The sequence below is a fragment of the Oryctolagus cuniculus genome, chromosome 1, assembly GCF_964237555.1.
Source record: "Oryctolagus cuniculus chromosome 1, mOryCun1.1, whole genome shotgun sequence".
Classification (NCBI taxonomy): domain Eukaryota; kingdom Metazoa; phylum Chordata; class Mammalia; order Lagomorpha; family Leporidae; genus Oryctolagus; species Oryctolagus cuniculus.
In genome coordinates, this window is record NC_091432.1 from 144,322,455 (window position 1) to 144,344,351 (window position 21,897).

Genomic DNA, 21,897 nt, shown 5'->3' on the forward strand with positions numbered 1-21,897 from the left:
ATTTTTGGCCAAGTGGCTGCATCCTGCAGCCTCATCAGAGGCTGAGCAGGGAGGGGTGGCAGGCCTTGGGTCCCTTGGCACCGCACCACAAGCTCTGTATCTCTGTGGGCAATGCCGCTGCCGGCCATGAGGCTGTCAGGTGCAGGAGGAGCAGCCTCACTTAGCAGCAGGTGCCAGAGTGGGTGGCTCAGGAGCCTGTGTGGCTAAAAACACCCCTTAACGGGCCTCAAAGGTGGGCCTGCCGGCTTCCTTGTTCAGACCAAGTCCCGGCCGTCTGTTAGCCGGCTGCCAGTGACCTTTCCTTACAGAGGAAAGGTGCCTGGGGTGCGGAAAACCCCTACAGAAGCAGGCGCCTCACGTTCCCAGTTCTCCCTAGGTTTCCACAAGCAGGAAATGCTTCAGAACAAAAACAAAAGCAAAAGGCTTTCTTGGCATGTTTTGATAGCCGCAAGATCCGGAAATCCCAAAGCCTGCGGTGCTAAAGTGAGCTGTGAGCGCCGGCCGAGTCTCATTTGCGCCTCCGGCAGACGGGACAGTGGGCAGAGATGGCGCAGATGCAGCCGGCCTGGAAGCCGTGCCCTCTGGGAGTGGGGGAGGGGGGAAGGTACACCTGGCTTTGAATCTCGGCTTCTGTGGGTTTGGGCCAGGTTACTTGGCACTGGTTAGGTAAGTTCTCATCTGCCTGTCCCTTCTGTAGAACTGTCTCAATGTTTTGAGGATAATGAGAAGCTAACTACACCTAAACAGCATCCTGCCAACAGTAGACTTTTTTTTTTTTTTAAAGATTTATTTATTTATTTGAGAGGCAGAGGCAGAAAGAGAGGGCTTCCTTCCGCTGGTTCACTCCCCAGATGGCTGCAACGGCCGGAGCCGGGCCTGTCCACAGCCAAGAGCCAGGAGTGTCTTCAGGGTCTCTGACATGGATGCAGGGGCCCAAGGACTTGGGCCATTTTCCACTGATTTCCCAGGCCATAGTGGAGAGATGGATTGGAGTGGAGCAGCTGGGACTTGAACCGGCACCCATATGGGATGCCAGCACTGAAGGTGGCAGCTTTACATGCTATGCCACAGCGCCGGCCCCAAGAGTAGACATTTCAGTGCATCGTGCTTTTCATCTTTGCACCAAAATGAAGTGTGCTAAGAGATTATCAGAGAGCTTAGGGGAGCAAGAGTTTCAGTGCAATTAGGGAGTTAATTGCTGTTGATTAAAATCTAGGGGGAATTTGCTGAATTTCCTCCAAGCAAATGGCCATAATCACTTGGTTGAAAAGAACCTTATTTGTAAATAACAAGTGTAGTCATAGGGAGAAATTTTCTTCCCTTAGTGGGGTTGAGTAGCTATGGAGAAATCTGCCTTAATCAAGGGGCTGACGCCTAACACACGCTGAGTCTCCTGGGCCAGGGTGGGCCTCACCAGGGCCTAAATTTGGGGGCCCACTTCCTGCCGAGTTGGATCAAGAAACACCAGGAGGAGCTGTCCGCAAAGTGATTTATTTTACAGCAAATATGCAGGTCATGGGAAAAGATTTCCACAGCCCCGGCTCCTCTAAAAGGGATATGGTGGCTTTTATTTTTTGGGGAAGTGGATCATCACGTGTAGGGGTGGGTGCGAGCCCAGCATACACAGTTCACAACACAGCTCCAACACAGGTTGTGTGATAGGATAACGACGCCTGAGTGTCTCCCGGGGCCGGGAGCTTGGCATGAGTGAAGCAGTGGGGTGTGTCGCGGCCCGGGTGGCTGGGGATTGCGTCTCTTCCCTGAAATGTGACTGACAGTGACTGCTCAGGGCATTTAGCTGGTGACAGCCAGGCTGGAAAGGTGGGAACGGAGGAGCCCACGTGGGTGGCTGGTCCCCATGAGACCCACTGTGCCACGTTTCTCCCTCCCTCCCCCACAAAGGCGTTGGTGAAGGCTGCGTCTGTTACCGATGGATGGGACTGTGTCCCGCCTTCCGCTGGGTAAGGGCTCTGTGCCTGCAAGGCTTCCTCCACTTAAAGCTGTGCTCCTCCTTGGTGGGTCCCTGCTTTCCTTGCACTAGCGAGTACTTCCCAGACTGTCCTCTCGGCACGCCCATGTACTGTTCTCGGTGGGTTCCATGTCTCGAAGCACTGCTCAAACTTTAAGGTGTGAGTAAGTAACCCGGGTGTCCAGGGTCCAGGGTGGGGTCTAGGATTCTCTGTTTCCAGCCAAGGCCCAATGAATATGGTCCTGTTGCTCCGCCGGTGGCCTTTGAATCGCCAGTCTATCTGTCAGCTTCTCCTTCCTGTGATAAAATACTCAAGCAACTAACTTACAAAGAGGAAAGGTTAATTTAGCTCACGGTGCTGGAGGTTCAAGTCCGAGGTCAGGCAGCCCCATGGGTCTGGCCTCTAATGGAAGGCAGTAGATGGCACTGGTGGAACACTTGCAGAGGACAGACCACATGGTGAACCAAGGAACAGGTAGGGGTAAGAGGAAGGACGAGGGGGCACGGGGTGCTGAGCCACACAGCCGCCATTTTGTTGCCTGTCTAGGAAGTTGGTAACTCTTTGAGGGGTCACAAAATATTTGCCCTTTTGTGTCTGATTTAGAAAATGAAAAATCTTTTTTTTTTTATTTATTTGAGAGGTAGAGTTACAGACAGTGAGGGAGAGAGACAGAGAGAAAGATCTTCATTCCATTGGTTCACTCCCCAGATGGCCACAACAGTCAGAGCTGCACCAATCCGAAGCCAGGAGCCAGGTGCCTCTTCCCAGTCTCCCATGCGGGTGCAGGGGCCCAAGCACTTGGGCCATCCTCTACTTCTTCTTTTTTTTTTTTTTTTTTTTTTTTTGACAGGCAGAGTGGACAGTGAGAGAGAGAGACAAAAAGGTTCACCCTTCAGTGGCCATCGCAGCCGGCGCACCGCGCTGATCCGATGGCAGGAGCCAGGTACTTACCCTGGCCTCCCATGGGATGCAGGGCCCAAGCACTTGGGCCATCCTCCACTGCACTCCCGGGCCACAGCAGAGAGCTGGCCTGGAAGAGGGGCAACCGGGACAGAATCTGGCGCCCCAACCGGGACTAGAACCCGGTGTGCCGGCTCCGCAAGGCGGAGGATTAGCCTAGTGAGCTGTGGCGCCGGCCCATCCTCTACTTCTTTCCCAGTCCACAGCAGAGAGCTGGATTGGAAGAGGAGCAGCCGGAACTAGAACCCGGCACACATATGGGATGCCAGTGCTGCAGGCGGAGGATTAATCTACTGTGCCACAGAGCCGGCCCTGAAAAGTCTTTATCAACCTGGGCCTGAGCCCTAAATATTTCATTACCTTGGGGTCTGTTGTTGTTGTTGTTGTTTTTATGTACTTGAGAGAGAGTTCATGTCTGCTGGTTCACTCCCCCAGACACCTACAACGGCCAGGGCTGACCAGACACCAAAGCCAGGAATCAGAAACTCAGTCCAGTCTCCATCTAGATGTCAGGGACCCAGCTGCTGGAGGCCTCCCCGCAGCCTCCCAGGATCTGCGTGGGCGGGAAGCTGGAGTCCGGAGCAGGGGCCGGGAGTTGAGCCTAATGGCGTGGGCGGAACTCCTGCTGTATTCTGTTCTCCCAGTCTCACTAATGGAGATCTTAATTATGCAGCTTCGGAACTACCCCTTCATGGTTGTTTATGGGCACTTAGGGATATATATTTATTATTTATTTGAGAGGTACAGTTGCAGACTGTGAGAGGGGGAGAGACAGAGAAAGGTCTTCCATCTGCTGGTTCACTCCGATTGGTGGCATTTCTAGGAAGAGCAGCAAAGGACTGCACACCCCGCTGACCTGGCCCCAGTTCTCTGTGGGGATGGAGGCAGTCACATTATCGGCACGATGCCATCAGTATGAGGCACTTCCCCTCACTATTGTCAGAAGATCAAGTCACACTGACCTGCTTGATGCTGCAACAGGCCTTCCTCATCTCTTTATTTTCCAATATCAGTCCACTCATTCATTCCATCAAGCAGCAGAATTTTATTCCAACCGTGCCAGAATTGTCCAAGGCCCCAGGGATTCCAGAGGCCTTCTGAGGCCTCGGGTCTTCCCGCGGAGAATTGACCGGCAATGAGTGAAGCCTGCCACCAGTGCCCTGGCTGCCCCGTCGCTGTGAGTCCCTTGTCCCTAGGGCCCCGAAGTGGAGGTTGGGGACTCATGACGAGAGATTACACGGCTGTAGGATGATACAGACTGCAGCCTACCTGTTGGCTTGAGACTAATTCCCTGAAGCTTCCATTTCTAGAAGCTAAGTGTTTCAGAGTAGAGAAAGGTGACATCTCCTGAGCAAAGCAACTTAGCATGAAAGACTTCTCATAGAAATAAAATCTGGAGTATTTCAGGCTAGTTGGCTTCTTGACTCTCAACATAGCAAACTGTATATCTTAAACTAAAAATGTCTGAAAATTCAAGTAGCAGGTAGATTTTTCCTCTTCCCAGAGGGAAACAGCAAACACGATACTGAGCCTATCATAAAAAATGAAGATTCAGGGGCCAGCGCTGTGGTACGGCAGGTAAAGCCACCATTTGCAGTGCCGACATCCCATAAGGGCACCAGTTCCAGTCCCAGCTGCTCCACTTCTCATCCAGCTCCCTGCTAATGCCCCTGGGAAAGCCATAGAAGATGGCCCAAGTGCTTGGGACCCTGCCACCCACATGGGAGACCCAGATGAGGTTCTAGGCTCCTGGCTTTGACCTGGCCCAGCCCTAGCCATTGTGGCCATTTGAGGAGTGAACCAGTGGATGGAGGGTCTCTGTCTCTCGTTCTCCCTCTAACTCTGCCTTTCAAATAACTAAAATAAATCTTTGGAAAAAAAAAAAATGGAGATTCAAGCATGGGCGAGTGCTGTTTGCATGTGGCTTGAGTGCGTTCCCAAGGTTCACGTGCAGGAAGCCTGATTCCCAGGGTGGTGACGTTGAGGGGGTAGAACCTACAAGAGGCGGGGCCTAGGGGAAGATGGTTAGGTCACAGAGGGTGCAGCCATCGGAAGGGATCAGTATAGTTGTCACAGGACCACAGTAGGTCCCACAGAGCAGGTTGGCTTCCTGTCACCCTGGGATCTCCACAGCCACACCCACCACCACCACTGTGATGGCACATGCAGTGAGGCTGAGCCAGAGGCCAGCCTTCCAAACTACAAGCTAAATAAACCACTCCTCTCTCTGTACCTTACCCAGCCTCGGGCATTCTATTGTAGCAACAGAGAGCAAACCAACACCAGCATGTAAGGAGTCAACACGACACAGTCAACAACACACAGACACCACCGGGGCTGACCACTTGTGTCCTCCCGCGTGGCAGCCTTGAAGTTCTCAGAAATGCCTTTGGGATCTCCCTCGCCTCGCCCTGATGAATAGAACCTGGCCGACTTCTATTCGTACTGACCTTTCCGGCCAGCAGTCACTTGGCCACACCGCTAGTCTGATCTCCTGAACGTGCTTCTCCACTCTCCATGGCCAGGCTGTGAACTGTTCAAGTCTTTCCACTCTGCTTCTCCTTCAGTTACGACTTGCATCTTTAAGCTGTGTCTCTGCTCTCACGGATCACTGGCTGCGGTTGAAGGTCGCCGTGCCCCAGGCTGGGTGCTTTGCTGCTTGGAGGATTCCTCTGCTGGGTGACCCCGGCACACAGGGCAGCCGCGTCTTCACTGCTGTGGACCAGGGACGGCCTCCACTCCGTTCCTTGTTCCTATCTGGGACCTCGTCTGAGTGGACTTCACGGTCCATGTTTGCCCAGTATCCTGAGGGTATACGGGTAGGTCCTCTCCAGGAAGTTGTAGTCTGCCTAGGCCTGTCTCCTGAGCCCCTACTGGAAGAATTGCCCAGGCTTCCTCAGGTCTGCTCCTTCTAGAACCTTCCAGCCTGTTCCTGTCCCATTCCAGAGCCGCCTCTGTGTCTCGGCCTGCCTTGGGTTATCACAAGAAAAAATCTAAGACAGGGTCGCTGATAAGGAAACCTGTTTTCCCTGGAGGCTGGGGGGTCCAGCATTGAAGGTTATACCGAATGAGGGCCTTTTCGCTAGTCATACCTGCCAGAGGGCCTCACAGGTCAAGACGGAGCGAGCGAGTGTGCAAACCCTTCTTAGCAGGCCACTAGGCTGACCATGGGCCCCCTCCACGACCTCATCCAGCCCTGACAGCCCCTAAGATTATCAGCAGAGGCAGTTGGAGCTTAAGTTTCCAACACGGGAACTTCTCTGGGACACATGCGGACCGTTACCGGCTTTGTCTCGGTAAAATCCTCGTGAGCCTTCCGAAAGTGGGCAGTGCGAGAGCTGCATGGCTCCTGGAGAGAATCCCACATGGCCATGCGGCCCCCGGGACACTTCTCCCCACCGCTGGGCAGGTGTAGGGAGCAGGGGTCTACCTCCTGTCTCCTCCACTGCCTCCATTTCTCCTCTGTGCCTTGCCCATGTCCATAGAAGGAAAAACTTGACTGATGAGCAATCACTCTCACAATGCAGCTGCTTAGTGTGCACCTTTGCATGCCCCGCCTCCCCCTGCCCATCAGCTTCCTGCAGGATACTGTCCTGCAGGATACTGTCCTGCACGGTGTCACACAGCTGTTTGTGTGACCTGGAGGAGGTCTCTGTGTCACAGTGGAGGGCTCATCATTTACTCAGCCGTCACCAAGCCAGGAGCAGGGCTCAGCTCCTGGGCGAGTGAGCCCCACTGGGAGCACAGAAGCTCACACGGAAGTGGTGGTGTAGACAGATCACTTTGAGCGAGTGGTGAGTGCAGCCATGGATGTATTCACGGGGCGTTCTGAGCACACGGGAAAGTGAAGGCCGAGCTTGGAGAGGAGAGCTGGCTGCGGTGGGTGCTTGGGGAAGAGATGAGGTGGGGCTGGGCTCATTGCCACCAACAGGCATTAGGGGCTCCTTCACCCCTTCCCACAAAAGGCCTCGGGAACGCGGGAGCCCAGCCAGTCACGACTGAGCCCACACAGCTGCCTTCACTTCCTGCCGGCCCTCACAGCAACAGCGCTGCTGTCTCCCTGTAGCCTGCCCACAGACACCTGGCTTCGACTTTGCTCTGCTCCCCCAAGCCTGGTGTCCTCGTCCCCCACACATCCAGGCTGGGGCGCAGGGCAGGGGGCAGTGTAGACCCTGCTAGAGATGAGAACCTGTGGGGCCGGTATTGCACCACATCGCATGTCAGAGTGTTAGTTCAAGTCCCAGCTCCTCTGCTTCCAATCCAGCTCCCTGGGAGGCAGCAGATGATGACCCAAGTGCTAGGACCCCTGCCACCCGCCTGGGAGACCCAGATGGAGTTCTAGGCGCCTGGCTCCAGCCATTGCAGCAGTTTGGGAAGTGAGCCAGTGAAGATGAGACTGAAAGGAGAGGAAATCAAACAGTGGTCAGGAGCTTCCTCTCCCCTTTGCCAGAACCAGCCTATGGACAAGCACATGTTCGCTCGCTGTCTCGGAAATAAATGAGCTGGTCCAACTGGCTCCCAGGTGTAGCCTCCTCTGCCTGTCCGTATTCAAGGCCACCACTAGAGCCCTCCAACCAGCCACTGAGGTCTTGAGCAGGTGCAGTCCCCTGGGAATTGTCTGAAAAGCACAGGGCTCCAGCACTAAGCACAAGCAGCTTTCTACAGCAGGTCTATGGGACAGGATTTCACCGTTTCTGCTCTGACACACCCAGCATCTCTTCTTCCTTCTTGTCTTCCTTGTGTACCGCCTTGCATTTCAGATTGCCAGGAGCACCTGCAGGCATGCCGCAAAGTGCAGCCTGGGGGCCCTGGCCAGTGTTTTCAGACTGGCCTAGAATCCTGGTCGGTGCATTTTCCAGTTTCCTGGAGAAAGGGTGGGAGGGAACCTCTGTCACTGCCGCCGCCGCCCAGCTTCTCTTCAGGATCAAAGGAGGTAGAGTAGAAACAGCCGTAGATGGGAGACAGATGGGCGCCATGGGAGGTACAGGCACCTGTCACTCCTGCTTGTGATTCGAAGCAGAACAGCACCCCACTGCTCTGCTTTTTCTATGACCGGGAGTCTGACTTCTTCCTTTTGGGCTTCTGTTCCCGGGCCAGGTGCTTCTGCCTCACCAGGCTAGCCACAGCGAGCACAGATCTTCCCTGGAAGCTGCACGAGGTACAGATTCTTGTCCCCTTCCGTAAGACAGGCATTCCCCAATGCCCTTCCCTGAGGCACCTGAGCTGTGCCCCACCCCACCTCCCACCACGCCATTGCCCGAGGCCTTGCAGATCAGCTAAGCCCAACTCTAACAACACAGCCAGAGGCTCTCTGCTGTGTTCCTTCCCTGGGCTTGGGAGGCCTGGGGAGATTGCTCTAGGAAATACCACTGCTACTGCTACTGCTACTGCTACTGTTGGTTTAGGGCTGGCTTTCTTGTGCGGGGTCCCAGGGCTCTCGCTCTTTGACCCTGGTAGGTTCCTTGTGGCCTTGCTGTGAGCTTTGGGCCTCATACTAGGCAAGACACAAAGATGTGTGCAACAGGCCCTGTGCCCCCAAGAGCTTATCCTCTCAAAAGGAGGGTGGTGGTGGGAGCAAGAACCACAGTCAGCAGTTGGCAGGAGGGCGGGAGCGTCTGCTTTCTGGTGGCTGGGAGATCTCTGAGCAACAGAGCCCTGTTTGACTCACAGTTCTAAAGGCTGGGAAGCCCAAGGCGGAGGAGGGCCTCATGCTGCATCCTAACATAGCAGAACGGTTCCTGGAAGGGTGAACAGGTGCACGCAGAAGGCAGCGAGAGACGCGGGGCTTGCTTCCTACCAGCCACCCCAGGCCAGGCGCAGGTCCCACTTTACAACCTAACTCAACGTCTTAAAGGCCCTGCCTCCCAGCGTGGCCACGGTGGTGATCACACTTCAGCAAGAGTGTCAGAGGATGCAAACCCTACTCAGACGCTAGCAGCTGACAGTTCAGTAGCTGGCGCCCAGGAGACCACTCTGTGAGGATCAGCTCACTGACTCCTCAGAGTGAGGGGTGCACACTGAGGGGGATGCCACAAAATCCCGCTGCAGGGGCTGTCCCTTGTGGAGAGAGGGGACGAGCCCCGAAGCTGCCCTTTGGGGGCCAGACGAGCTGCTCAAGTCTTTAAGCAAGAGCCAATCTTGACCCGAAGTCTTTGGTAGAGAGAACTTAAGTGGCTTATAGAAGGTAAGAAGTTGGAGCGCATGGGCTGTTAGGGCCCTGAGACTGTTCTGTACGATTCACAGTAGGGAGCACGTTGTCAGTCTATGGCCATGGAAACTCACAGCACATCAACTCCAAGAGCGAACCGTAATCAACTCGAGATGTCAGTTAACTCTCACATGGAACTGGATCACCAGTTATGATCAGTGTAGCACACGGATGCAAGAAGTGACTCACAGGGGAAAGAAGGGGTAGGGCTGGAGGCTGGGCCCGGATCAAGACTGCTGTAAAAGAAAAACTGTTAATTACTTTTTTCAAATCTTTCATTAGCAATATAAGAGGATAGATGTGTACAGAAGAAAAATTCAAGATTTCAAATATAGCATTTTAAAAGCAGTTGTTTCAAATGAACGTTTCATACTTGACAACAAAGTTAGTTTTTCCTGCACAGTAAAGGTTGTTCTCCATAGCTGAGTGTGTACAGCTTTATAAAACCCACACACCAGGGGCCAGTGTTGTGGCATAGTGGGTAAAGCCGCAGCCTGCAGTGCCAGCATCCCATATGGGCACCAGTTCGAGTCCCAGCTGCTCCACTTCCGATCCAGCTCTCTGCTATGGCCTGGGAAAGCAGTAGAAGATGGCCCAAGTCCTTGGGCCCCTGCACCCACGTGGGAGACCTGGAAGAAGCTCCTGGCTTCTGGCTTCAGATGGGCCCAGCTCTGGCTGTTGTGGCAATCTAGGGAGTGAACCACTGGATGGAAGACCTCTCTCTCTCTGTCTCTCCCTCTCCTTGTTAGCAGGGCTGTGTGAGTTGTTCTCTCTGCAATGCCCTTAGACTTGGGACCACCTTCCTCTCCCATGGCATTGGTAAACAAGTCCACTCAAACCTGCCCTTGGTCAGCGGCACAGGTTCTCCCCCTCTCTGAGATGCTCTCACTATTCTTTGTTTCCCATTCTGATTGTGCTGCAATCAACTCGTAGCAAATGATCTTCCCTGGTCCCTCAACTGGCATTCAGTTCACCTACTGAGAGTTCTAGTGGAAGCTCCTCGATTTATGATGGGGTCATTTCAGTAAACCCATGTTATGCTCAAAACATGGTAAATCCACCATCCATTTTTTTAAAAAGATTTATTTATTTACTTGAAAGTCGGAGTTACAGAGAGGCAGAGGAAGAGACAGAGAAACAGAGAGAGACAGGGAGGGAGAACGTCTCCCATCTACTGGTTCACTCCCCAAATGGCCACAATGGCCAGAGCTGAGCCAATCCAAAGCCAGGAGCCAGGAGCTTCTTTCAGGTCTCCCACATGGGTGCAGGGGCCCAAACACCTGCACCATCTTCCACTGCTTTCCCAGACTATGGTAGAGAGCTGGATCAGAAGTGGAGCAGCCAGGACTTGAACTGGCACCCATATGGGATGCCGATGCTGCAGGCGGCGGCTTTACCCCTATGCCACACCACCAGCCCCCCAACATGCATTTAATACCCTTCATGTATGGAACACCCGAGGTCGCCAGCAGCGCACCTTGCCCAGCACAGGTTGCACCCTTGGTGACCCTGGGGCTTAGTGGGCCCTGGTGACTGTGGGGCTTAGTGGGCACTGGTGACCGTGGGGCTTAGTGGGAGCTGTACTCACAGCCTAGAGAGGGTTGGACAGCACAGCACTAGCCCAGGTCAAGATCAACCATCAGGATCCCAAAGATGGTCAACACTGAACAGATCTTGCTTTCCCACCATTGTAAAGTGAAAAACTCCTGAGTTGAACCAGTAACACTGAGTGCTTACTCAATGCCAGGCAGCTGGGTCCCATGGGAAGACAGGCAGCCCGCCTCAGAGCTAAGGGGCAGGGAGCTCTGCTTGGAACGCCCGTTGGACGTCTTGGGGAGAGACGTGGCGAGAACAGGTGAAGAGCAGCAGTGGAGAGGATGACAGGATGGGGTGGGTAGTGTCTTGTTCTGCTTGGTCCTGTCTCCCACTGGTCACACACAAAGGCTGCCTGCTTTGCAGGGAATCCTCGCATCCCGATTGGCTCCCTGTTGCTTCCCAAGCTGCCCTCCTCTCATTTAGACCAGTGTTCCTGACACCTGCAACCCAGCAGTGTCTCCAGCGGGCCTCAGGCGCTCCAGGAATACCAGAGGGAAGAGCCGTGAAGCTGTTAGAGTCGCACTTCAGAAACTGGAAATGCACGATAATGATTTCATAGAAATCCCATTTTCTTTCCTTGTTTTTTTTTTTTTTTCTTTAGTGACTTCTTTTGTTTATTTGGAAGACCAGAAAGAGAAGGAAAGCCAGAGAGAGAGAGAGAGTGGTCTTTCATCTGCTAGTTCACTCCCCAGATGGCTGCCATGGCCAGAGCTGTGCCAAGCTGAAGCCAGGAGCTCCATCCAGTCTCCCACACGGGTAGCAGGAGCCCAGACACTTGGGCCATATTCTGCTGCTTTTCTCAGGCACATTAGCAGAAAGCTACATTAGAAGTGGAGCAGTCAGGAATTGAACTGGCACCCATACGAGATACTGGCGTCTTAAGCGGTCGCTTTGGCTGCTATGCCACATGCTGCTGCCCTCTCTTTTTTTAAAAAAATTTCTTTATGTTTGAGGGGGCTGGTGCTATGGCATAGTGGATAAAGCTGCCGCCTGCAGTGCTGGCATCCCATATGGGTGCCGGTTTGAGTCCCAGCTGCTCCTCTTCCGATCCAGCTCTCTGCTGTGGCCTGGGAAAGCAGTAGAAGATGGCCCAAGTCCTTGGGCCCCTGCACCCACGTGGGAGACCTGGAGGAAGCCTCTGGCTCCTGGCCTCAGATCAGTGCGGCTCTGGCTGTTGCGGCCATTTGGGCAGTGAACCAGAGGATGAAAGGTCTCTGTCTCTCCCTCTCTCTAACTCTTTCAAATAAAGAATTTTTTTTTTAAAAAAAAGATTTATCTATTTATTTGAAAGGCAGAGTTACAAAGAATCAGAGGCAGAGAGAGAGAGAGGTCTCATCTGCTGGTTCACTCCACAGATGGCTGCAATGGCTGGAGCTATGTTGATCTGAAGCCAGGAGCTGGGAGCTTCTTCTGGGTCTCCCACGTGGGTGCAGGGCCCAAGGACTTGGGCCATCTTCTGCTGCTTTCCCAGGCCATAGTATAGAGTTGGATCGGAAGAGGAGCAGCCAGGACTAGAACCGGTGCCCATACGGGATGCCAGCACCTCAGGCCAAGGCTTTAACCCACTGTGCCACAGTGCCGGCTTCCAACTTTGCAGTCTTTACCATGGCTGTTGGGTTATGTTAGACTCGCTTTTCTTTTTACCAGGGGAAGTACTCACTGAAGCCTGAAGTCATGCCTTACACATGAGGACAGTCTGTGACTAGACGTGGGGTTATGGCTCCCGAGTACCAGAGAGTGCCAGCCGGGCCTGTTGGACCCAGGACACCTGCAGGTGTGCAGTCTTATGCACACTGTCAGATACTGCAGCTGAGCTGGAGGGGCTGCCGGGAGTCTCTGAGCACGGGGTTGGGTCGGATCAAAGCTCCCCTTGGCCTAGTCCTCTGCGCAGTCATTAAACATGGCCAGGCCAGCTGATACCCCCTGAAGTTTTGGGGTTGTTAAGCAAAGGCAATGACATTTTAATAAACCCGTGGAGGCTTTTCTGAACCAGAACAACAACAACAACAAAAACTGTTTTCTGGAACAAAATTGGTTTATTTTTCATCGCTAAACAGAGTAATGACAAAAGTGTCCAACCCCTTATTCCAGAGGTGCAATTACTGAAGCAGAAACAGGCAGGTGTCACGGTATTGTAAAGAGTTTTGCCGGTGCCGCGGCTCACTAGGCTAATCCTCCGCCTTGCGACGCCGGCACACCGGGTTCTAGTCCCGGTCAGGGCGCCGGATTCTGTCCTGGTTGCCCCTCTTCCAGGCCAGCTCTCTGCTGTGGTCAGGAAGTGCAGTGGAGGATGGCCCAAGTGCTTGGGCCCTGCACCCCATGGGAGACCAGGATAAGTACCTGGCTCCTGCCATCGGATCAATGTGGTGTACCGGCCGCAGCGCACCGGCTGCGGCGGCCATTGGAGGGTGAACCAACGGCAAAGTAAGACCTTTCTCTCTGTCTCTCTCTCTCTCACTGTCCACTCTGCCTGTCCAAAAAAAAAAAAAAAAAAGTTTTGTCAGCCTGGCTACAGAATTCATTGCACACGCTATGCTTAAAGGTAAACAAAATGAGCAGTTGGCAAAATAGCTGTGTCGAAGACCCTTGTGCAAATACGGTACCAATATCAATGAGCCACAGTGTGACAAAGCATTCACAATTGCAGACGTGAGCTACTTCACCGCTTTTGATATAGAAGCATCCTTTTAAAAATTAAGATTTATTTATTTGAAAGGCAGAGTGACAGAGAGAGAGAAATCTTCCATCCGCTGGTTCACTCCCCAGATGTTCACAATAGCTGGGGCTATGCCAGGCTGAAGCTGGGATCCTAGAGTCAAAAAAAAAACCTAATTCCTTGGGGCCGGCGCTGTGGTGCAGTGGGTTAACACCCTGACCTGAAGTGCCAGCATCTCATATGGGCTCTGGTTCAAGACCCTGCTGCTCCTATTCCAATCCAGCTCTCTTCTATGGCCTGGGAAAGCAGTAGAAGATGGCCCAAGTGCTTGGGCACCTGCACCCATGTGGGGGACTTGGAAGAAGCTCCTAGTTCCAGGCTTCGGATTGGCACAGCTCCTGCCATTTCAACCATCTGGGAGTGAACCAGTGCATGGAAGACCTCTCTCTCTCTGTCTCTACCTCTCTCTGTAACTCTTTCAAATATTTAAAAATTATTAAAAAAAAAAATTCTGCGAGACAGAAGAGCTCTGGGGGCTGCTTGGAGCAGTGTGCCGTTAGTGTGTCCTGCTGAACTGCCTGCTCTCACATGGTCCTGTGTGCCATGTGGGTTACCAAAACTTTTTCTTTTGAGTGTCAGAGAGACAGAGAGCTCCCTCTGCTGGCTCATTCGCCAAATGTCCACAGTGACCTGAACTGGGGGCTGAAGCCAGGAGCTGGGAACTCTGTCCAGGTCGCTCAGGCGGGTGGTAGGAAATCAATTACTTGAACCCTCACCACTGCCCCCTAGGAGACACGTTAGCAGCAAGCTGGAACCAGGAACCGAGGGTATCAGACGCAGACACTGCCCTGTGGGATGTAGATGTCCCAGATGAAGTCTTAGCCATTGCCAAATGTCTATCCCCAACCAAACAATAGAATGAAATACAAATTGGCCTGTGTTTTAGAAATTGCCCTTCTCATTTGCGCACACAGTCACCCTATTGATCTTTGTATCCCTAAGGTTGAGTCCAGTACCTGACACATTGTAAACATTAAGTCTTTGCTGAATGAATGCTGTTCTCCTTAAAGCAAAAAACGCAAGCAAAGAAGGTAGGAAGGAAGTGGGGAGACCTCAGAGAGAGAGAGAGGGAGGAAGAAAGAGTGCCTGGTTAAGGGAAAAGTTGAAGGGAATAGCAGAGGTAAACTTGCAAAGCGCGCCCTCTGGTGGCAAAACAGCAGAGTCAGACTCCTAGGGCAAGAAAGAACAGATGTGATTGTGTGAATAATGTGGCACAGCAGCTTAAACAGGCTGCTTGCAATGCCCTCATCCCATATGGGAGCGCTGGTGCAAGTGCTCACTGCTCTGCTCCTGATCCAGCTTCCTGCTCTCACACCTGGAAGGCGGCAGCAGATGGCCCAAGTGCTTGGGTCCCTGCTACCTGTGGGGGGGACCTGGATGGCCTTTCTGACTCTGGCCTTCTGCCTGGCCCCACCCTGGCTGTTGTGGCCATTTGAGGAGTGAGCCAGTGGATGGAAGACCTCTCTCTCCCCCCACCCAGCACCTCTCCTTTGTTGCTCTGCCTTTCAAATAAAATAAATAAATAAAATATTTTTGAAAAAATATAAGTGTAATATGAGGAGGTCTTCCAAAAGCTCATAGAAAAAGCCTATGAAAAAACTAGGCACAGGGCTGGAGTTTGTTGCAGGGGTTAAACCACCACTTGGGACAGGTGGGAACAGCTGGGTTCAAGTGCTGGCTCCTCCCTGCGTTCCTGCTCCCAGCTCATGCCCACCCTGGGAGGCAGCAGGTGACGGCTCAAGTACTTGGTTCTCCACCACCCACATGGGAGACCTGGATTGGGTTCCAGGCTCCTGGCTCCAGCCGGGTCCAGCCCTGACTGTTGCAGGTATTTGAGGAATGAGCTGCAAATGGGAGACTTCTGTCCATCTCTGACTTTCTGCCTTTTAAACAAACTAAAATAGATAGATAAATTTTTTAAAAAAAAAACTTTGAGTATATTTTTAAAAAGTTTTTGTGCCAAAATAAACATGTTTTTTTTTTTTTTTAAAAAAGTATGATTTTATTTATTTATTTGAGAGGCAGTTACAGATAAAGAAAGGGAGCTACAGAGAGAAAGGTCCCCCATCTGCTGATTCACTTCCCCAATGGCCTCAATGGCTGCAGCTGAGCCAGGAGCTTCTTCTGGGTCTCCCACGTGGGTGCAGGGACCCTAGCACTTGGACCATCTTCTACTACTTTCCCAGGCCATAGCAGAGAGCTGGAACGGAAGTGGAGCAGCCAGGACTCGAACCGGGGCCCATATGGGATGCTGGCATCACAAGTGGCGGCTTGACCTGCTGAGCTTTTTAAAAGCATGGATTTCACTTTTTTTGCACCAATATAAAACATCTTTTAATTCCATCTTCCACAGACTTTTCACAGTGCCCTTGTATGTGTTTATACATCAGTACATGACCAAATAAGCACAGAAAAAAATAAGATTAGTTATATGAGTTATCTGATGAAGGAGCCAGTTCAGAAGGCAGGGGAGAGGGAGAGGGAGAGGGAGCAGAGGGAAAAGCAAGTTCAATAGCTTGCAGCAAACGAGTGTGTGGCAAGATGGGAGTCCCGCACGAGCATGCAGTACACAGAACTGTGGGTTCTGGAGCCGCACTGCCTGGTGTAAGCCCTGACTGGTGCAGTGGGCCAGGGCTCACGCTCTCTGGGTCAAAGAACTTTCAGGTGGGCCACACAGGACCAGACAGGGCAGTTCTTAGAACCACACGGGGCACAGAGTGATGCTAGCCAGAGTTTGTAGCCATTGCCCATGGCGAAGGCTACCACGTCATGTGCCCTGGTGCCCCCAATGTCCACACAGCCACCCTGGGTCTGAACTACTACACCGTCTGGCACAGCTTCCTCTGGATGGCGTTGGTTGCCTCCTGCAAAATCCCAGTGGTCCAGATTCCTTCTTAAGCCCAGCATGCAGGCCCTTCTGCTAACACAGATTTCCTTCAAGAAAATCACAGAACTGAGTAGATGTTTGATTGTGTCATTCTTTTTATTTTTATTTTTTCATTTTATATGAAAGACTGAGAGACATAGAGACACATAGAGAGAGCGCTTCCATCTGCTAGTTAACTACCCAAATGTTTGCAATAGCCAGGCTGAAGCCAGGTGCCCAGAACTCAGAGCAGGTCTCCCACATGGGTGGCAGGGACCCAGGTACTTGGGTCATTGTCTGCTGCCTCCCAGAGTTTGCATTAGCAGGCAGCTGGGTTGAAAGTGCAGTGGCTAGGGCCGGCGCTGTGGTGCAGCGGTTAACGCCCTGGCCTGAAGTGTCGGCATCCCGTATGGGCGCTAGTTTGAGACCCGGCTGCTCCACTTCCTGTCCAGCTCTCTGCTGTGGCCTGGGAAAGCAGTGGAAGATGGCCCAGGTCCTTGGGCCCCTGCACCCACGTGGGAGACCTGGAAGCAGCTCCTGGCTCCTGGATTCGCATCAGCACAGCTCCGGCCATTGTGGCCATTTGGGGAGTGAACCAGCGGATGGAAGATCTCCCTCTCTCCCTCTCTCCCTCCCTCTCTCTCTCTCTCTCTCTCTCTGTGTGTGTGTGTGTGTGTGTGTATGTGTGTAACTCTGACTTTCAAATTAAATAAATAAATCTTAAAAAAAAAAAAAAAGAAAGTGCGGTGGCTGGGGCACATGCCAGGCTCTCTGACGTGGACACAGCCATCCCAGGTGGCGACCTCATCACTGCGCCCAACGCCCGCCCCTGCTGCGTCTTTGATTTTTGATCAGGGGTGGGCGTTCAGCCTAGTGCTTAAGGTGCCCACATCTCATGTCAGGAGTGCCTGGATTTTGTACCCAGCTCCTGCTATGACTCCAGCTTCTTATTAATGTGGACCCTGGGCAGCAACAGTGGTGGCTCCGGTGGTCGGGTCCCCAGCACCCACGTGACAGACCCGAGATTGAATTCCTGGCTCCTGGCTTCAAGCTGGGATTGGGGGAGTGAAAAGCAGATGTATTGCTATCTCTCTCCCCCTCCTTCTCCAACAGATGCATGTAGATGATGGAGAGAGAGAGAGAGAGAGAGAGAGAGAGAGAGAGATAAATGACGGAGATAGATAGATAGATGATGATGATGATAGAAGACATAATAATTTTTTTAGAAACCAGCTTAAGGTATAGTTTACACAAGATAAAATATATACCTGTTAGTGTGTAATTCAGTGAATTTCAGTAAATGTAGAGTTCTTCAGCCAACTCTGCAACTCGGTCTTAGAGTGTCGCCCGCCCTCCCCCCGAGAAGCCTGGTGCCCTTTGTTCACTCCTGTTCCCTGCTGCAGCCTGGGCAAGCACTGCTGCTTTGATCTTGAGATCCAGCCCCAGTGCAGCCAGCCGGGCCCTTCAGGGAATGCAACAAGCCACCTTCATTGGACTTCCACTAAGCCACCTCCTCAGTGGAACTTTATAAACAGCCTCCCATCTGCAGGTAGCTGTCTTCCTCCATTCTTGTCTTTCTTCTGATTTTAAAATGTATCTATTTATTTGAGAGCCAAGGGATAGAGAGTGAGCGAGCTGCTGTCTACTGTTCCACTCCTCCAATCCCCACAGTGTCTAGGCCTTGGCTGGGGCTGAAGCCAGGAGCCAGGAACTCAACCCAGGTCTCCCACGTGGGTGCAGGAACCCAATCACTTGAGCCCTCGCCACTGCCTCCCGAGATCTGCATTACCGGGAAGCTGCAGTCAGGAACCAGAGCTGAGCTCTGGACCCAGCTACTCTGATATGGGACGTGGGCTTCACTGCTAGGCTGAACTGCTGGCCCTAGGATGCCTTTCCTGTTTGTTTCAAAAGTAGCATTAAACTTACAGCACAATGTTATCATTTCCCAAACCTGTTCAGGTCTTTTTCTGTTACACTCATGGCTAACGCCATTTGGACAGCTCTGCAGAGAGATTCCAACATACATCTCTGCCGCCTGTTACACTGCTCTCTCCCGCCCAACTGAAAATGCCGTCTTTTTATTAAAATAGTTCATGAAAGGATTTTTTTATAAATACAAGAAAAGTAAAACTTGCATTTTGTAAGATGCTGGATTGGAAGTGGAGCAGCTGGGACTCGAACCAGAGATCGTATGGGATGCTGGCATCCCAGGCTGCAGCTTAACCCGCTACACCACAACGCCAGCCCCTCTTGCTATTACATTCAACTAGCTAATATCTGTTAGATTAAGAATAAAAAATATAAATTTTTATTTTATCTTCATTTACTTCTCTTCTTTTTTAAAGATTTATTTATTTGAAAGTCAGAGTTACACAGAGAGGAGGAGAGGCAGAGAGAGAGAGAGGTCTTCCATCCACTGGTTCACTCCCCAATTAGCTGCAACTGCTGGAGCTGCGCTGATCTGAAGCCAGGAGCCAGGAACTTCTTTGTTTCCTATGAGGGTGCAGGGGCCCAAGGCCATTGTGCTGCTTCCCCAGGCCATAGCAGAGAGCGGGATAGGAAGTGGAGCAGCTGGGACTCGAACCGGCACCCATATGAGATGCTGGCACTGCAGGCAATGGCTTTACTTGCTACACCACACCACCAGCCCCTGAAGAATTTCTTTAACATTTCTTGCAAGGCAAATGCACTGACAAAAAATTCCTTCAAAGTTTGTCCTAAAAAAGCTTTCATCTCCTATTGAGTTTTTTTTTTTTAAAGATTTATTTGTTTATTTGATAGAGAGAGAGAGAAAGAGAGATCTTCCATCTGTTGGTTCATTCCCTAAATGGCCACAATGGAGCTTCATCCAAGTTTCCCACCTGGGTGCAGGGACCCAAGCACTTGGGCCATCCTCTGCTGCTTCCCCAGGTGCATTAGTAGGGAACTGGATCAGAAGTGGAGCGGCTGGGCTTTGAACCAGTGCCTATATGGGCTGCTGGCACTGCAGGAGGAGGCTTAGCCCACTGTGCCACAGTGCTGGGGCCCTGAGTTTCCTTTTCAAAGAGTAATTTCACAGGAAACAGAATTCTAGGTTCATAGATTTCTCTTATCACTGAAACAGTTTAGTCCATCATCTTCTTGCTTGCTTAGTTCTGAGGACAAGTTGGACATAATTCTTACCTTGGCTTCTTATAGACAAGGTATCTTTTTCCTCTGGTTTCTCTCAGGATTTTTTTGTCTTTATACTTGTCTTTCTGGAGTTTGAATATAATATATTGATGTGTTTGAAAGAGAGAAGCAGAAACAGAGAGAGACAGAGAGCTCTGGTTAGCTGGGCCACTTCCCAAATGCCTGCAATGTCTGGGGCTGGGCCAGGCCAAAGTCAGGAACTCAATGCAGATTCCCATGTGGGTGGCAGAGACCCAAGCACTGAGCCATCCATCACTGCTGCCTCCCCAGGTGCAAACTGTCAGAGAGCTGGGATCAGAAGTGGAGCAGGGACTGGAACCCAGGCACTCTGAGATGAGATTAAGTAAAGATTTATTTATTTGAGAGGTAGAGTTAGAAAGGTTTTCCGTTTGCTGCTTCACTCCTCAAGTGGCCACCATGGCTGGAGCTGGGCAGATCCAAAGCAAGGAACTTCTTCTGAGTCTCCCATGCGGGTGCAAGGGCCCAAGGACTTGGGCCATCTTCCACTGCTTTCCCAGGCCATAGCAGAGAGCTGGATCAGAAGTGGAGCAACTGGGACCTGAACTGGTGGCCATATGGGATGCCAGCACTGCAGCCAGAGGCTTAGCCCACTATGCCACAGCGCCGGCCAAAGATATGGTCTTTTTTTTTTTTTTTTTTTTTTTACAGGCAGAGTGGATAGTGAGTGAGAGAGAGAGACAGACAGAAAGGTCTTCCTTTGCCATTGGTTCACCCTCCAATGGCTGCCGCTGCCGGCATGCTGCGGCCGGCACACCACACTGATCTGATGGCAGGAGCCGGGTGCTTCTCCTGGTCTCCCATGGGGTGCAGGGCCCAAGGACTTGGGCCATCCTCCACTGCACTCCCTGGCCACAGCAGAGAGCTGGCCTGGAAGAGGGGCAACCGGGACAGAATCTGGCGCCCCAACCGGGACTAGAACCCGGTGTGCCAGCGCCGCAAGGCGGAGGGATATGGTCATCTTAACTAGAAGACTAAATGTCTGGCCCTGTCTATATTTTAATTGAGGGTTTTGTTGTTGTTGTTGTTGTTAATTTGTAAGTGTCCTTTATGTATTCTGGATACAAGTCTCTTGTCAGATGTAGGATTTGCAAATATTTTTTCCCATGCTGTGGATTTTTATTTCACTGTTTTTTTTTTTTTTTTACCAAAGCATAAATGGATTCAATTTCAATGACATCTGATTTACCTATTTTTTTTCTCTTTTGCTGCATGTGCTTTGATGCTGTATCCAGGAAATCGTTGACTGCCCCAGCATCACAGAGACTCCTTCCAGTGTTTTATTCTAGAGTTTTATAGTTTTATCTCTAATGTTTCGGTCTGTCAACCATTTTCTCACGGATACGTAATAGTTATGGAGGTTGGAACGCTCACTCAGTGCACATACTCAGTGTGTAGTGATCAAATCAACATGATGAGCCCTTCCTCGCCTCTCACGGTCACCAGCCCCTGCTGTTAGGAGTCTTCAGCCCCTCCTCTTGTGGCCTATTTTGGAATATATAATGCGTTATTGTAGACTAGAGCTATCCTCCTGTGCTAGAACTAACTCCCCCAACCTCTCCCCATCCCCTCCGTCCTCACCCTTCCCAGCCTCAGAGAACCACTGTTAGACTCTCAGTGCCTGTGGGGCCAACTTGTTTATCTCCCACGAATGAATGAGATCCTGTGATATTTGTCTTTCAGTGCCCAGTTTATTGCGCTTAACAAGCTGTCTAAGGATTGGGGAGCTGGGGAGGGGTGGCCGTCTTCTACACGAATTCTCCCAGCACCCTTTATTGAAAAGACTGTTTTCCCCTCATTGAATTGTCTTGGCAACCGTGCAAGAAAATCAGTTGACTGTGACTGAGTTTTCTCTATCATTTTTAGCTTAAAAAAAAAAAAAGTCCACTTCCTGTTGTTCATGTTTTATTTTTACATGACACAATAGCTATTCAATTTCACTCTCAGCTCTATTATGCTTTTATTTAGATTGGCATAAAAGAGAAGAAAGGACATTTTGGTTGATTAAATGGAGAATCAGAGTGAGCGTGGACTCGAAGCAAGACTACACAAAAGCACAGAAGATTGCTTCAGGAAAAAAATAAAATAAAAAATACACGAGTTAGCCCAGCTGGCTGCAGTGGGCAGAGCACTTATGACATTGCAGTAGAAGTAGAATTGAAATGTGGGTGTTAAATGATGGCAGCCTGTTAGAGGCAGATTGTGGATAGTCTTTGTAAGTCTGGGTGAGAAATTTACATTTTATCCTTAGAGCAATAAGAAGCGAAGTTTCCAGAACCAGCTAATGAGCAGCTGGAAAGAGAGGTGAGCTGGGATAGGTTATGAAAAGCACAGCACGGGGCCAGGAGTCTGGGAAAAAGAAAGAATTACGGTCCTCCAGGGTTGATTATAA

The 21,897-nt window shown here is 51.5% G+C and overlaps 1 protein-coding gene across 5 annotated transcripts in view; it reads left to right on the forward strand.

The window, feature by feature from the left end:
- The window catches only part of C1H9orf153 (chromosome 1 C9orf153 homolog), a 41,444-nt gene that overhangs the window by 8,500 nt on the left and 11,047 nt on the right, over positions 1–21,897 (forward strand). The window contains exons 1-2 of one of the 5 annotated variants that reach the window (XM_051847112.2): positions 2,784–5,749; positions 8,028–8,088. The exons of 1 other annotated variant lie outside the window; for it this stretch is intronic. The gene's annotated coding sequence lies outside the window, so the exon portion shown is untranslated. Of the gene's footprint in view, positions 1–2,783; positions 5,750–5,803; positions 6,725–8,027; positions 8,089–21,897 lie in introns of those variants that run through there. 3 more of the 5 variants (XM_051847101.2, XM_008257487.4, XM_008257491.4) reach the window with 3 other exon arrangements.